This window comes from Camellia sinensis, chromosome 13 (genome assembly GCF_055761805.1).
Source record: "Camellia sinensis isolate YWXY chromosome 13, ASM5576180v1, whole genome shotgun sequence".
Taxonomy (NCBI): Eukaryota; Viridiplantae; Streptophyta; class Magnoliopsida; order Ericales; family Theaceae; genus Camellia; species Camellia sinensis.
This window is the reverse complement of record NC_138973.1, coordinates 71,602,552-71,620,608: the sequence shown is the minus strand read 5'-3', so window position 1 is coordinate 71,620,608 and position 18,057 is coordinate 71,602,552. Positions and strand designations below refer to the sequence as shown.

At 34.1% G+C, this 18,057-nt stretch overlaps 1 long non-coding RNA gene across 31 annotated transcripts; it reads left to right on the top strand.

Annotated features, from left to right (window-relative positions):
* The first annotated feature begins 514 nt into the window (after positions 1–514).
* LOC114298801 (uncharacterized) lies at positions 515–17,773 on the top strand. 31 transcript variants are annotated; one of them, XR_014348979.1, is made up of 9 exons: positions 10,178–10,306; positions 10,945–11,005; positions 11,992–12,128; positions 13,448–13,485; positions 13,660–13,705; positions 14,448–14,503; positions 15,100–15,165; positions 15,881–15,960; positions 16,154–16,420. It is a non-coding gene; the product is annotated as an uncharacterized LOC114298801 (long non-coding RNA). The 31 variants fall into 31 exon arrangements; XR_014348978.1 differs by having other exon boundaries at positions 10,183–10,317; XR_014348980.1 differs by lacking the exon at positions 10,178–10,306 and adding an exon at positions 10,332–10,678.
* The last annotated feature ends 284 nt before the right edge of the window (positions 17,774–18,057 follow it).

Sequence of the window (18,057 nt, the reverse complement as noted above, 5' to 3'; positions counted from 1 at the left end):
TTTTATGTTGTGTTTGGTTGGGGGATTTGGGGAGAGATTTGGAAAAGGAAAGGGAAAAGGTGTGTGAAACTATGTGAAATATAGGCATGATTTATTCACATTTCACCTACTTTTTTCGGGTGATGCTATGGTACATTTAGATGTACCATACATTTAGTTATGAACTTGTATGATTTTATGTCATAACCAACACCATATTAGTCATAACTACTACCATATTAGTTTATAACTTAATTATATTCAGTTATTTATTTATAGGGCAAATTACATATACACCCCTCGAGGTTTGGCTAAATTACAGATACCCCCTGAGGTTTCGGAAATTACATCCCGCCCCCTGAGGTTTGTATTTTCATAACAATTTACCCCCTGAGGTTTATATTTCATAACAAATTACCCCCTAATTTCTTATGCAAATATAACATTCAGGGGGGAATTCGTAATTTCTCAAACCTCAGGGGTATTTGTAATTTAACCAAACCTCGAGGGGTGTATATGTAATTTGCCCTTATTTATACTATATCGCCTCATAACTAAGTCATAACTAAATTATTTAAATAATTTAACTCTCAAACAGGCAACCGGTCTAGCTGGTTACAAGGGGAACAAAATTGAATCAGTCGTGTTTGGCCCTCTTGTTGGCTCTTCTCCTCCCTCTTCTCTTCCCTCTTCTGTTCCGCCATAGCCGAAGCTTCCGAGGACCACCAGCCTCGTCAGCGATCCGGGCTTTAGCCATATCGACATCTTCTTCACAAGCTCTCACTCTCTGGACGTCTCCACCATGGGTTTGTGAGCAAAGACCTAGTCATCGCCTTTTCCCTTCCCTTCCAGTCGAATCGAATTTTTCCGAGAACTCTTTTCCGTAGTTAAGGTTTGTTGCTAACTCTAAGCTTCATCTAAATGTGCCCTTGGTGCTTTGATTTCAAAACCCTAACCCTTATTGAATATCTGTTATTAATTTTTTTTATCAGTCAAAGCTGAGAGTAGAATTCTACTGTTTATGTATTTCTTACCTTCAGTTTTCAATTTGATTTTTTTGGTTTGCTTTGCTTTTGATTGTTTAATATTTTTTTTATTTTTATTTTTAATGAATTTCCGTATTGCAACTATTGTAAATTTTAGGATTTTTTTTGTGTATTTGTATTTGTATATATATATTTTTTCTATATTGAGGAAAAATCATGCTTTGAAAATTTTTGTTCTCTCCCTCGTTTTGAGTTTCTTGAGTAAAACATATTGCGATGATACAAACTTATTTTTTTCTAATTTGTGCTTTGGAATATATTTGACGCATATTGGTTTCTCTTTATGTTTGACGGTGCCTTTACGAAAGAGAAGTTCCCACAGGATATTGTAGAAAAAAAAAAAGTTAGCAAAGAACCATGACCAACTGCATACACTACAAAAGGCAGGGCATTGAATTTCATTCCATCTTAATGCACCCATGACCATCAAGCATTGCTGGGTGTTATATCTGGAAAGTTCTGTATGTGCTGTCAAACTTTTGTTTGTCTCGTGGTCATATTATATTGAACAAGATTTCTATTTGTGCAATTCAACTTATTGCTCATAATGCCTTTTCTTCGTGGGTAGCTCTACTAGCAGATCGAAATTGTAGGATATCGTGTCACTGGAGCAGCTTTTTTACTGTGTCAAGTTTTCTTCATATGATGTGCATTCTTAGCGCAAGATCATAAAAGAGGTATCATAACTTACTTAAATCCAACCAACTATGGCATGCACATTTGTTAATCCTTCTAGAAGTTTTGCACTGTTGCCTTGGGTTCAAGATGGATTTTATGAGGAATTGGTATTATGGTTAAAGTGTTTTTCTTTTTATCTATTTTCATTCATTTTTAAATTTTATTTATTTATATTTTGCCTTAAAAAATGTGGATATTTATCTCAAATTTTGGATTCGAACTTTTTACGCGTCACATACTCCACAAAATTGTTAGGTGCATATCACATAGTGTATCTATTTCTTTTGAACTATTCGGTTTTTTTTTTTCTTTTTCAATGTTTAAATTTTTGGATTTTAGGTTTATTTGTATGAAAATTTTGGTTATATTATCCTGATGTTTTACATATTTAGTTACTAATTTTGGCTGCTTTGAAAATTGTTGTTGGTTAATTAATGCTTTTACGTTTGTCTTGGTGTGTAGACTTGATAATTGAAATTAGTTTATGCAATAAATTATGGATGATGCAGACACTGAATAGAATTTTGATCAGGATTTTCAAACCTTTGGTTACCTGACCTTGGATTTGGATGATTAGTGATTGGATGATTATGTGGTGTTATATTTTTTTAGTAATTAGTGTTTTGAAACCTTTAGTTGCAACTTACATCTCCTATTTGGGTGATTACTTTTATAGCTGACCATCCTAATTGTTCTTTTTTACTATGATATTTATTCTAGCTTCTTTGGTTTGATCTACACTAACCAAAAAGTTAGCAAAGAACCATGACCAACTGCATACACTAAAAAATGCAGGGCATTGAATCTTCAATCCATCTTAATGCACTCATGACCATCAAGCATTGGTGGCTGTTATATCTGTAAAGTTCTGTATGTGCTGTCAAACTTTTGTTTGTCTCTTGGTCATATTATATTGAACTAGATTTCTATTTGTGTAATTTAACATATTGCTCATAATTTCTTTTCTTCGTAGGTAGCTCCACTAGCTGATCGAAACAGTACAATATCGTGTAACTAGAGTAGCTTCTTACAGTGTCTACTTTTCTTCATATGAAGTGCTTTTTTAGCATAGGATGATTATGTGGTGGATCTTCCTGGGATTGCAAAGTTACGATTCCCATCATTTATATTTTTTCATTAATTGGTGTTTTGAAACTATTCACCATTTTGGGTGATTATATGGATTGTTGTCGCCTGCGATGTAACATATATTATTCCACTGATGGTAAATGTTTAATCTATAATTTCAATATTTAATTTTGATTAAATTTTTAATTCAAATGTTAAGACTCATGCCATTAATCATGGGTCACTGGCACCACCGCTGGCAGCCGATTGGCGACCACAGTTGCCGAACCCAAATGATCTTCAACTCTTTGCAATGTCAGTGTTTCGAACCTCGAACCATTTCTCCTTTTTGCTATCACTGTTTTTGGTGATGTTGCTTCTTAGCTACATTTAATGTCCTCAAGAAATAAGAGTCGATTGAGGGCTAGAAGTAACAGTGACATAATTTTTCAACCCTTCTTTAATAAATGAATCTTTCATAAGTTTTTAGAAATTAATTATTCAATAACAAACTTGTTTAGAAAAAATGCATTGGTTCATGGTGTTCTACATTTACTAGATTCAGTGACTTTGTTTAGGGCGAGAGAGAAAGAATTGGGTTTTTGCACTGTGGTGGTGCGTGGGGACCCACATGGTTGTTGTCCTAGGTAAAAACTGAAGTGATAGTAGAAGAAATGGAATAGAAAAGTTATGGAATTTTGGTAGTTATGTTGCCTTATTGACATTACTGTTTTTGTTTATGTACAAAAGTTTTTATTTGATTTCTTTTATTTACTTGAATTATGAGATAAGCTCTCTTTACTAACATTTTTTTAATTTATATTTCTGGTAAAAAAATCCAGGAGTCGTTAATATTAACCACACCACTGTTTCTGCAAGAGAGTTGCAATATCTGTTTTTCTCCAGCTCAAAGCACATGCACACCACACTGTTGTGTTTCTTTTTTGTATCTAAAGGATACATTGTTGAGTTGACTGTAGTTGTTTCGTCTTCTTCTTGGTCACTCCTTTGGTTTTTCCTTTTGCTGGTTTTTTCTCGAACTGAAGCTTGCTGCATTACTTCTGAGGTTTGCTTTCGTGTTCTTCTCTTGCTCTCTTTCATCAATTTTGGTGTTCTTCAAGTCATTGGACTTTCTGTTCTTTCAATGACAGGGTTCGCTTTCGAATATCGTTGGTTTTCTTTCTGCAGCTGAATACTATTCTGTTACTTTTCTGAGATTTGTTTTTGTTTTCTTCTCTTGCTCTCTTTCATTAATTTCTATTTTCTTACCATTTTCATTTTGTGTTTTCCTGGTGTTCTTTCTGCATCTGAAGCTGAAGAGTGTTTTCGTTACCTGAAGAGTGAGATTTATTTTTGTGTTCTTCTCTTGCTCTCTCTAATTAATTTCTATTTTCCTACCATGTTCGTTTTGTGTTTTCCTGGTGTTCTTTTTGCATCTGAAGCTGAAGAGTGTTTTCGTTACCTGAAGAGTGAGATTTATTTTTGTGTTCTTGTCTTGCTCTCTCTAATTAATTTCTATTTTCTTACCATGTTCATTTTGTGTTTTCCTGGTGTTCTTTTGCACCTGAAACTGAAGAGTGGTTTCGTTACTTTCTGAGGTTTGTTTGCATTTTCTTCTCTTACTCCTGCGATTGTTTCCCATTTTGTTTTCTAACCTTTTTCTATTACTTCGTTTTCTTTTATTTTACATGACAACTCAGCTCGTCTTTTGGTTTTGCTTTGAGTTTTGTTTCATTTCATTTTATTTGTTACATGTTTTTCTTTTTAATTTATTTTTCTGCAGATTGGCTGGATCTTGAATGAGTATCGAATGACTTGATCTCTTAACTATGGCTGGTTCTTGATTTTTTTGACTATAACTTGGCTGGGGATGGTTTTGTGACTGTAACATGTACCAAAATCTCTCTCTGTTTTTTTTTTTTTGGTCTTATATGCAATTATCTATCATCATTTTTTATAGTTTATGTCGAATCTCATGATTCTCGATTTGATTTGATTCACAATTCCACTATTAGGATTTTGTTTGTTGAATTGACAACTATGATACAATATAACTGGGACTACTGATACACTTGTGGACGCAAGAATAGCTGGCATCAACGCTATCTTTGGAAGGTGAGCTATTTTGGTTATAATTCTGTTCTTTGATTATTATATTTCCTATCTTCAGCAGGTCTTAATTTTTTGTGCTTTGAATCACTTGGGAGATAGGCAAGGGGAGTCCTACGATTCTGTTTGTAAGTCAAATGCTCATTGATGTTGTTCCAAACAAACTGAGTGCTTACTGTGCAAAATGTGAGCTCTATCTTTCATGCATTTTTCTTTCTTACTTTTATAACTGACCATCCTGATTGTTCTTTTTGACTATGATATTTATTCTAGCTTCTTGGGTTTGATCTACACTAACTACCGTGCAACCTAAATCAAACTTATGTTGGGATGATACAAACTTATTTTTTTCTAAATTTGTGCTTTGGAATATATTTAAAGCATATTGGTTTCTTTTTATGTTTGAGGGTGCCTTTACCAAAGAGATGTTCCCACAGGCTATAGAAGAAAAAAAAAGTTAAGAAAGAACCATGACCAACTGCATACACTAAAAAATGCAGGGCTTTGAATCTTCAATCCATCTTAATGCACTCATGACCATCAAGCATTGGTGGCTGTTATATCTGTAAAGTTCTGTATGTGCTGTCAAACTTTTGTTTGTCCCTTGGTCATATTATATTGAACAAGATTTCTATTTGTGTAATTACATATTCACTACAAGAAAATACACAATTGGCGACCACTTTTGCCAACTAAAAATATTTTGGTTGCCAAAAGTTGTGGAATTGGCGACCAAAAATTATGTTAGTCGGTAAAAGTACAATATTTAGCTACTAAATTTTTTTAGTCGGGGTATATTAATTTTTGGCGACTAAAAAAAAATTAGTCGCTAAAAATCTCACAATTGGCGACTAAAAAAATATTTTTGTTGCTGTATATATAGTTTTGGCAACTAAAATATTTTAGTCGCTGAAAGAAAAATAAAAATTATTTTTTATCTTTCGCGACCAAAAGTTTGGTCGGCGAAACCTTAATTTCAGCGACTAAAAACTATTTTGGTCGCGGTATATATAGTTTTGGCAACTAAAATATTTTCGTCGCTAAAAGAAAAATAAAAAATTATTTTTTATCTTTCGCGACCAAAAGTTTGGTGGGCAAAACTTTAATTTCAGCGACTAAAAATTATTTTGGTCGCGGTATATATAGTTTTGGCAACTAAAATATTTTAATCGCTGAAAGAAAAATAAAAAATTATTTTTTATCTTTCGCGACCAAAAGTTTGGTCGGCAAAACCTTAATTTCAGCGACTAAAAATTAGTTTGGTCACGGTATATATAGTTTTGGCAACTAAAATATTTTAGTCGCTGAAAGTTTATCTTTCGCGACCAAAAGTTTGGTCGGCAAAACCTTAATTTCAGCGACTAAAAATTAGTTTGGTCGCGGTATATGTAGTTTTGGCAACTAAAATATTTTAGTCGCTGAAAGAAAAATAAAAAATTATTTTTTATCTTTCGCTACCAAAAGTTTGGTCGGCAGAACCTTAATTTCAGTGACTAAAAATTAGTTTGGTCGCGGTATATGTAGTTTTGGCAACTAAAATATTTTAGTCGCTGAAAGAAAAATAAAAAATTATTTTTTATCTTTCGCGACCAAAAGTTTAGTCGGCAAAACCTTAATTTCAGCGACTAAAAATTAGTTTGGTCGCGGTATATATAGTTTTGGCAACTAAAATATTTTAGTCGCTGAAAGAAAGATAAAAAATTATTTTTTATCTTTCGCGACCAAAAGTTTGGTCGGCAAAACCTTAATTTCAGCAACTAAAAATTAGTTTGGTCGCGGTATATGTAGTTTTGGCAACTAAAATATTTTAGTCGCTGAAAGAAAGATAAAAAATTATTTTTTATCTTTCGCGACCAAAAGTTTGGTCGGCAAAACCTTAATTTCAGCGACTAAAAATTAGTTTGGTCACGATATATATAGTTTTGGCAACTAAAATATTTTAGTCGCTGAAAGAAAAATAAAAAATTATTTTTTATCTTTTGCGACCAAAAGTTTGGTCGGCAAAACCTTAATTTCAGCGACTAAAAATTAGTTTGGTCGCGGTATATATAGTTTTGGCAACTAAAATAGTTTAGTCACTGAAAGAAAAATAAAAAATTATTTTTTATATTTCGCGACCAAAAGTGTGGTCGGCAAAACCTTAATTTCAACGACTAAAAATTATTTTGGTCGCGATATATATAGTTTTGGCAACTAAAATATTGTAGTCGCTGAAAGAAAAATAAAAAATTATTTTTTATCTTTCGCGACCAAAAATGTGGTCGGCAAAACTTTAATTTCAGCGACTAAAAATTATTTTGGTCGCGGTATATATAGTTTTGGCAACTAAAATATTTTCGTCGCTGAAAGAAAAATAAAAATTTACTTTCGCTCATTACTCTTTCTCTTTCTTTCTATCTATCTGTCTCTCTTTTTCTCTCTGTGTCTCTATCTCTGTCTCTCTTCTCTTTTTCTCTCTCACTCATCACTCTTCTCTGTCTGTCTGTCTCTCTTCTCTTTCTCTCTCTCACTCATCACTCTTCTCTATCTCTCTCTCTGTGTCTCTCGCTCATCTCTCTTTTCTCTATCTCTCTCATCTCTCGTTTCTCTTTGTCTCTCTTCTCTTTATCTCTCTCGCTCATCTCTCCCTGTATCTCTCTCGTTTATCTTTTTCACTCTTTTTCTCTCTCTCTCTCTTTGTCTATCTCTTTTCACCTATTTTTTTTTATCTTCCTCTCTCTATTCTCTTTCTCTCTCTTACTCATCACTTTTCTCTCTCTGTCTGTTTGTCTATCTGTCTACCTGTCTCTCTCTCTCTCTATGTCTCTCACTCATTTATCTCTTCTCTCATTTCTCTATCTCTCTCTGTCTATCTCTCTCTCTGTGTCTCTCACTCATTTATCTCATCTCTCTTCGCTCTATCTCTCTCATCTTTTTTCTTTCTCTCTCTCTCTTATTCATCTATCTTCTCTCTATCTCACTCTCTGTCTTTCCCACTCATCTTTCTTCTCTCTTTACCTCTTTCTTTTTCTATGTATTTCTCTCGATCATCTCTTTTCGCTCTCTTTCTCTCTCTTTGTTTATCTCTTATTCATCTCTTGTTTCTCTCTATCTCTTTCTCTTTTCTACTCTGTCTCTGCCTCTGTCTTTGTCTCTGTCTCTCTCTTTCTCTCTCTCTCTCTCTCTATCTCTCTTCTCTCTCTGTCTCTTTCGTTCATCTCTCTTCTCTCTATCTATCTTGTTCATCTTTATTCTTGAGCTCTCTCGCATCTCTGTCTCATCTCTCTTCTCTCTTTGTCTCTCTCGTTCATCTCTTTTCTCTCTATCTCTCTCTCTGTCTTTCTCGCTCATATCTCCTCTCTATCTCTCTCTCTGTCTCTCTCGTTCATCTCTCTATTTCTCGCATTCATCTCTCATCTCTCTCTGTCTCTTTTTCTGTCTCTTTCTCTCTTTGTCTATCTCTCTCTCTCTCTCTTCTCTCTCTCTATCTCTTTTTTTGTCTCTCACTCTCTATCTCTTTTTCTCTTTGTCTCTCTCTTTTTCTCTCTCTTCTTTTTCTCTCTCTCACTCATCATTCTTCTCTGTCTGTCTATCTTTGTCTCTGTCTCTTTTTCTCTTTGTCTCTCGCTCATCTCTCTTCTCTTTATCTCTCTCATCTTTTTTCTTTCTCTATCTCTCTCACTCGTCTCTCTTCTCTCTCTCTCTCTCTCTCTCATGCTCATCTTTCTTCTCTTTCTATCTCTCTCTTTTTCTATGTCTTTCTCTCGATCATCTCTTTTCGCTCTCTTTCTCTCTCTCTTTGTCTATCTCTAACTCATCTCTTATTTCTTTCTGTCTATGTCTCTATCTCTTTCTCTCTGTCTCTCTCTCACTCATCACTCTTCTTTCTCACTTTCTCTCTCTATGTCTGTCTCTCACTCTTCTCTCTCTCTTTCTCTCTGTGTCTCTGTCTGTCTGTCTTTCTCTCCTATTGTATTCACTTTGCTCACTCTCTCCTTCCCCTCTTCTCTATTTACCGAGCTCTTCACTACAAGAAAATACACATTTAGCGACCACTTTGTCTCTCTCTCTCTCTCTCTCACTCACTCATCTCTCTGTCTGTCTGTCTCTCTATCTCTTTTTCTCTCCCTCTCTCTCTTTCTATATATATATATATATATATCTTTCTCTCTCTCACTCATTACTCTTCTCTCTCTCTTTCTTTTTGTGTGTCTGTCTGTCTCTCTCACACTCATCACCCACTCCATCCACCAGCTCCAGCTATGAAAAAGCATATACATACACTTTCAAAACCCATATCATAAATTTCTAGGGTTTGAATTTTCAAATGCAAATCCATTCTTCTTCTTCTTCATAGATCAGAGAGAGAGAGAGAGTGTGTGATAACTTGAAATTCACTACTACAAAAATAGTTAAAGATCACACTTTGACAAAAAAAAAAGGTCTCACTTTTATTGGAAGTGTGATAATATTTATTTTTTATGTCACTTTTCAATTAAGTATGATTATATATATATATATATATATATTAATCACACCTTCTAATTAAAAGTGTGATTATATATAACTACTACTTTTTAATCACACTTTTTAAACAAATGTGATTATATATATATTTTTTAATCACACATTCTAATTAAAAGTGTGATTATTTATATATTTTTTAATCGCACATTCTAATAAAAGTGTGATTATATATATACTACTACTTTTTAATCACACTTTTTAAACAAGCGTGATTATATATATATATATATATATATATATTTTAATCACACATTCTAATTAAAAGTGTGATTATTTATATATTTTTTAATCACATATTCTAATTAAAGTGTGATTATATATATACTACTATTTTTTAATCACACTTTTTAAACAAGTGTGATTATATATATATATTTTAATCACACATTCTAATTAAAAGTGTGATTATTTATATATTTTTTAATCACATATTCTAATTAAAGTGTGATTATATCACTACTACAAAAATAGTTAACAATCATACTTTGACAAATAAAAATATCTCTCTTTTATTGAAAGTGTGATAAAAAAAATTATATTGATATTTTAATCACACTTAATTTAATTAAGTATAATAATATTTATTTTTTATATCACTTTTAAATTAAGTGTGATTATATGTATATTTTTTATTCACCCTATTAATTAATGTGATTGTATATTTTTTGTGATTGTCGTGAATAATATGATCGAAATAAAAATAGGCGGCAAAATTGAAATAATCTGGCGCCAAACCCCAAACCCAAAAATATATTATACACAACTATTTGGCTTCTATCGTAAAGGTACATAGAAACTGGGAAGATGTGGAGAAGAGAGAGGGTTTGAAGAAGATACCTGGGCAAAACTAAGAGGGTTCTAATGGAGCAAATTTGAAAGAGCTCAGTCTCAGTCTCTCTCAATCGTCTCATCAAAGAAGGGTATTTACTTGGTACACTACTTCCTCCTCTCCTTCCTCTGAATCGTCTCATCGAAAAAGCGATTCACCAAATGATCTAATACAATGGGAAGCAGGAATTTTGATTCATTCATCCGGTGCCTATGTGAAACTAATGCGAACCTCATACATACAAGGTCCTCATAGTGATAAATTTGCAGAGAGGGGGGAACTCAATTTTTTTGAAATATGTTGTTCAATTGGTGTTTCATTTTCTTTTCTTTTAGAACTCTCTCTCTGTACTCTTTTAGTAGGCACATTCCATATTTTGCAGAGTTGACACTTCCATTCCATTTTCCTCTTTAAATAGCCATTGGACGGAATGCTTCAATATGTTACTTGAACATGGGCTATGGTATAATATTTATTTCAAGTTATTTGTTTTAGCTTTGTTTTGGACTTTTCACTCCACATGTTGGATCCTTCTGAAGTATGATTAATATTAGTCATGTGAAGGAATTTCTGACAATAGTGTTTATTCTTTTAGACTTCTGATAGGCCAGCCAATCTCTGCCTATTGGTAGAGATGAATTGTTTTGTAAATATCTATCATACCATATGTGTGTTTAACCCCCTTTTTTGGTGTTTCTATTCTAATTGGTTTGGAACTTTTAACTGCAGATGAAGATGAGTAGAACTTGGGCCGTGTGGATTGAAGCATCTTAAGACTTGGTGTTCATTGGTTGTAGACTCTCATTTGCTTAATCTACTGTTCTTTGTTTCTGAAGTTGTTAGAATCTCGCTGCTCTCTGCTGGCATTTTGTTTCTCATAAGCTCTGTGATTTGTTCATGCTGTGAATTGGATTGTCTTCAATAATTGCAAGCTTTGAAAGTATATGCATGCTAGTTTTCATCGCTTTATCGGTGATATGCAAGATGGTGACAAAGTAATTTGATATAATTAACCTTGACAACCCTTGGATGCAATATTTAATATTTCTTTATCGGCCACAAGAAGTTTTATTGATGCAAGGAAGGTCTCTCGATTAATAAACGGTGGTGCTACGTTCACCAATTGGTCTACCAATTAGTGTAGCAATATATGTTATAATATTATTACTTAAAAATTATAACCCCACCCATTATACAAATTACAAACACCCAAAACTTTTAAAATGATGCCACATCATCTGTTAGTACACTAATTGGTATACCAATTGGTGCATATAGCATTATTCATTACCAATTGATGTATATAGCATTATTTATTAATAAATAATGTTAAAAATTCCCTTCTTAGTTAAATTTGCACCTATTGATTACTAGAATAGGATTAGCAAACTTGGGTCATGTGAGAGCTTCTCCAATAGCATGAAAACTCAAGACTGAGCTCTCCAATGGCTAGCTAAAAGCCTTGACAAATTTTAGTTTTGCTAAACCTTGTACTAAATTTGGCTCAAAATTGGACCTGCTAATATGCTTAGAGAGTGTTGAGAATGGTGAAAAGCTCTTTTGCTGTAGTCTGAGTTTGAGTTGAGGCTTGAATTTCTCTTGCAATGATTGTTTTTTTGGTGTTTATTTGGGCAATCTGATCCTAACCCAAATGTTTGGTAAATGGGTTTAAAGTTCTTGGACTTGTCTCCAACATGAGCATCTGTGGTTTGATACTGAAGAGTGGTTTTGGCATTGCCAATTATTCATTTATTTACTTTTTCTTCATTGATGCAGGCTTATATCACGAGCTTGGGAGATAGCTGGCACACGATATGAGGATCCTATGTTATTAAAGAAACATGCATCTAGCTTGCTGTCTAATGGAGATGGTGTACTGTCATTGGAATTTTGGAATGGACGAACAAGTGTAGGTGATCCATTGAAATTCTGCACTTTTCACTAAGTTATAAACTAAGTTGATTTTGGCCAAAAACACATGTATTCATGCTAGATAAGAATTTTTTATTGTTCAATTCGTGCTTTTACGCAAGTGATAAAGCTTGGCTGAAAAAACCACTCACTGTCATTTTCTCAGCTAATGTTTAATTTCCAAATGCATTCACAAATTCTTCACAATGATAATATTAATATTGCAAAGCTTTCACAACTTGTTGATGTTTTTTTGTCATAACTATTAATAAGTAAGAGCTGTGTAAAAAACTGCAGAAACTGTCCTTCAAAAAGAAGATGGGGCACCACCATGTCATCAGGGATTACCATGTGGCTAACAGATGGGGCACATGGACACCCGAGCTGAAAGACATCTCAATACCCCTTTTAGGACAACAGCACTACAACATTAAGATCGAGACCAAATGCACTTGGTGTTTGTGTGGGTCAAAATCACCTAATGAGAGTCCTCCTGATGAGGCACTTCTTGATTGTCCTTTGGGAGTCAAGTACTAAGTAACACTGGGATAGTCCTTTGTGGCTAGAGCTAGGTTCTGTGAGGTACTTCACCCCCTTGCAGCTTTCATAAGCAAGGGGGAGATTTATCCATCTTATTCTTGAAATTTTGATCATTTGGGTTGCAAGGCATGTTTTCACCAAGGGGATTGGATCCTAATGATCTCTTAAGATTGTGTAGACGCCATCACATGTCACTCCCTACCTATTATAAACAGCACGTCCTTGCTCCCCCATCACAAGCAAGAACAGAGCTCTAAATCATTCTATGCCTCTCTTTCTCTTAGGCTGCCTTGTCTCTCACTTAGCCTGCTCCAAAACTCCTGTTGCCATTTCACAAGTTTTACCACCTTCCATTTGAACTCACCCACACTGAACAAAGGGCATACCCCAATTTGTTGATGTAATAAAAGCAGATTTGTAAACTCCAAAGGATATGATACAAAAATCTTTGATAAGTGGATGGAACAAAGAATAAAATTAAGGCATGAGTTGACCTATACTATGTTATTGCCCTCAAATAAGAATTACTTATTCTCATCTCAAATTAGTGTTTGATATGCATGCTTCATGTTGTTGATCACTTTCTTCATGTTGTATGCATCATCTGATTCATATCCTGTATCTTAGTAGTTCCCATTCACCTATACATTGATTGATGGATTGACTGATTTAAATTTGAGATTACTGGAAGTATTTTGTAGTTCTTTCTTTAATATCTTTGTTATGATTAACATCTTAAAACTTCTTGAAATTTTGTGACATTTGAATATTTGTAAACTAGGGCCAATTCCTATTGCTTGGATAAATTCCTTCAAGAAGGTGAACTCTCTCTCTCTCTCTGTCTCTCTCGCTCATAAGGACCTTTTTTGAGCCATAGTTACTATCTTTTCATTCATTTGAGTTTTCCTTTTCCTTTTTTTTTTCTTCTCTTCTTTCTAATCATTGAGCGACGAACTTAGGGTCATTGTTTCTTTTTATTCTCGTATATGTCAGGCTATATTTCATGTCAAGGATGGGATGACTTATGGACGGCTCATTGGTATTTTTTTTTACTTCAAATATATATTTTGCTCTACTGCCCAAGACTCAAAAAATCTTTACAACAGTCCATACTAAACTGCTAGAATTTAGCTGCTTTTTTAGTGTTGATATTATTGGATTGATCCATGATGTGGATCAAATAGTGATGTCCATGGCAGCTAAATAGGTCTTCTAGCACTTTCAATCGGACTTTCATTTACTCATACATAAAATGGGCATACTTTCTTCTAGCTTTCATTTTCCCTTAGTGGAGTTCCATTTTTGTAATGTTGTAGTAGCTGGATAGATCATGTAGAGCATAAATGCTAGCTGATGGAACTGGTTAAACAATTTGTTCCAAGTTGTTATATGATTTTTCAACTTTCGCCCCAGTATATATATATATATATATATATTTTAATCGAGAGTCTCCTCCTGCTGAGAGTCTCCTCAACCTTATCCATTTCTCAACCTTATCCAAAAATCTCCTCAACCTCAGTTTGCCTCTTTAAAGCAATTTCCTTCATCCTGCTAGCTTTTAGTTGATCAAGCCTTTCAACTGCCACCTCAGCCTTGACAACAAAAAACAAGTCAATATTTAAACAGCAGGTATTTGATACAAATTCAAGGACCTTGTGCAACCTCTTACTCTGCCACCAGATCAAATAATCAACCAAAATTCATTGACTCAGTGGGTATGAAAGTTAGTCAAATTGATTTTAATCGAACAATATGAAATAAATTATCTTTTCCTTTTGCAGTTCTTGGAGCCGAGACTGAAACTCATCCAATGCATATAGTAAGGAATACGTTCATAGTATGTTACATGATCTTGTGCCAGCACATTTGCATAATGTAGTGCCAACCATGTTTCATAATGTGGCATCAACACAGTTTCATAATGTAGCTTCTACACATGTCCATGACTCTAGGCTTCCGCATTAGCTTGAACTTTATTTTGTGGACGCTGGTTATAGCAGCATGGATTAGTTTTTTTCTTTTTGTTATTATTTTTTTTCTTTTGCCTTTGTAAATTAGAAGCAATAGTTAACAAAGGAACTATTCTTATCCAATTTATTTTTGCTTTCTTATGTTTCTCATATTTTTGGCCTTGAATTTCCATTAATTTGAGTAGGGTTGATCTGGGAAATGGTGGGGCTAGATGAAATATCATACCAAGTCATACTCGAGAGCTTTTATGATTTTATTGAGGGGTGTGAATATTCCCAAATGACATGTTGAAAAATAGATTTTACACAATTGTATGTTTCTGTCCCAACTTGCTGACCCACATGCAGAGACAGTTGGCACAAGGATGATCATCACTGATTTACCATTTTCTTAGCGCATGCAATTGGGTGACTTGTTCGTACTCAAATGGCAGTGATCCTTCTAACCAGCTTTTCCCTACAGGTCTTTAGCACTTGGAATTTAATTGAAGTTGCCAATGAAGTCTGATTCATGTTGTCTGGTCTCCTGGTAAGGCTTCAACTAAAGCTTTTCACTACCTCTTAGATTGCTCTCCTAGGATAACTTTATATTAAGAGTCATTATCTTAGTTTTACAGTGCAAGAGGTTTTGGTCCTGCACTTTCTTCGCCTTTGATGTTTGAATTGATCCTTCATTGTCCCATCTAGGTTAGATAGTGTTTTATGTCAATGATTACTATTAATCACAATAGCTCGATTTAGTTTGGTTTTTCAGGACAATTTGTTATTCATTTGGGTTAGACTTAGATACGCTCTGTTTGTTAAAAAAAAAAAAAATTGCGGCTTATTTAGCTTAAAATAATGTGCTTAAACAATGCACTTCTAAAACAGGGGGTTTGGTTCTTTTTGGGTTTTCAGGTTTAAAAACTCAAATAGTCTCTATTTTTTTTTTTTAAGCTGGATTTTAGATGCTTTTTCAATATTTTTATTTTATTTTATTTAATTGGAAACAAATGGAGCCTATTATTGTTCGATTGTTATTGAAAACCCCTCTTGGCTTATTCAATTGTTAATTCTCTAATTGCTCAACTCTGTTTGATCTCTTGCTATTGTTGTTGTTGTCGTCGTTGTCTTTTTATTTTAGAAAGTAATTTGTGGACATTATATTGATCAAATTCAAATTGAAGCAAATGAACCTAGTAGTTTCATTGGAGTTGCTTTTTATTTTTGGGCATTGAATTTATTTATTTATTTATTATTTGCAGTTTGCCAGTTAATCAAATATGTCCTCAGTTTATGCTGATCCCTTCTATTGTTGGGTAGCGCAACTTGAATAATTCAGTTGGTACGGCCAATCCAAAAATTTGCTGTTGTTTTCTCTCTTAATGGCTGATCCATCTTAATATATAAATATGATATTCAATTTCTCTATGACAAAATGGTTGGGTTCCAATTTCTCTATTTCATTTATGCATTAATTAATTTTATATATTTATCATGCGTCTCTGATAAATTTTCCAATTCTGTTTCTTTATCAGGTGCCTTACATCACTACTGCTTTGATGGATGCGAAGCTTGGCATGGAAGGGCGCAAGGATCTTTTTGATTGGCTATCAAGGCAACTTAGTGGATTAAGCAATTTTCATGATGCTGTAAATCTGAATTATGTATTGTTTCAATTTGTTATGCTAGATGGATGTGACTTGTGAATGAAAATTTAGAATAGTTGTATTGTGTCGAATGTTAATGAATTATGTATTGTGTCGAATGTTAATGATTCAGTTAATTTGAATGATGCTTTAAAATTATAGGTTTATTATGGATTGAATGAATTATTAGGAATTACAGGTGTGTTGTTTTCTTGCTTTGGCGACCAATTTAGTAGTCGCGCCAAATAAATTATTTTTTTTTGCAAAAAATAACAATTGCCGACCAAGAGTTTTGGTCGCAAAAAATACATCTATTGCCGACCAAAACAGCTCTTGGTCGTGGAAACTCACTTTTGCCGACCAAAAGTTTTGGTCGCGAAAATTAACAAATGGCGACCAAAACTTTTTTTGGTCGCGGAATGTCACGATTGGCGACCAAAATTTTTGGTCGCGGAATGTCACCATTGGCGACCAAACTTTTTGGTCGTTGAATGTGATAATTGGCGACCAAATTTTTTGGTCGGAAAAATATCACTTTTCGCGACCAAAGTGTTTTGGCGACAAAATAAATTAGTCGCGGTAATTAAATATTTAGCCACCAAAAATTCAGTCGCGAAATCCAACTTTTGTCGACCAACCACAATTTTGGTCGCGAATTACTTTTGCCGACCCTCAATTGGTGACCAAAGTAGCGACCAAAAAAATTGGTCGCGGATAACTTTTGCCGACCAAAAATAGACTTTTAGCGACCAATTTTGTTGTTGCCAAAAGTGTTAATTCTTGGTCGTGGAATCTCACTTTTGCCGACCAAAAGTTTTGGTCGCGAAAAATAACAAATAGCGACCAAATTTTTTGGTCGTAGAAACTATTATTTAGCGACGAAGAAGTTTTGGTCGTGGAATGTAATTTTTGCCGACCAATTTTGTTGGTCGTTGAAAGTAATTTTTGCCGACCAAAGTCTTTTCGCGACTAAATAGGTTGGTCGCGATAATTATATGTTTAGCGACCAACAATTTAGTCGCCAAATAGAACGTTTTGCCGACTAAAAATCTTTTTAGTCGCTAATTACTTTCCGCGACCCTCAATTGCCGACCAACTTGGCGACCAAAAAAATTGGTCGGGAATATGTTTTGCCGACCAAAAATGGACTTTTAGCGACCAATTTTTTGGTCGGCAAATGTGTTAATTCTTGTAGTGATTGCTCATAATTTCTTTTCTTCGTAGGTAGCTCTACTAGCTGATCGAAATAGTACAATATCGTGCTACTGGAGCAGCTTCTTACGGTGTCTACTTTTCTTCATATGAAGTGCTTTTTTAGCATAGGATGATTATGTGGTGGATCTTCCTGTGTTTGCAAAGTTACGATTCTCATCATTTATATTTTTTCATTAATTGGTGTTTTGAAACTATTCACCATTTTGGGTGATTATATGGACTGTTGTTGCCTGCGATGTAACATATTATTCCACTGATGGTGAATGTTTAATCTATAATTTCAATATTTAATTTTGATTAAATTTTTAATTCAAATGTTAAGACTCATGCCATTAATCATGGGTCACTGGCACCACCGCTGGCAGCCGATTGGTGACCACAGTTGCCAAACCCAAATAATCTTTAACTCTTTGCAATGTGAGTGTTTTGAACCTCGACCCATTTCTCCTTTTGCTATCACTGTTTTTGGTGATGCTACTTCTTGGCTACATTTATTGTCCTCAAGAAATAAGAGTTGGTTGAGGGCTAGAAGTAACAGTACGTAACATAATTTTTCAACCCTTCTTTAATAAATGAAT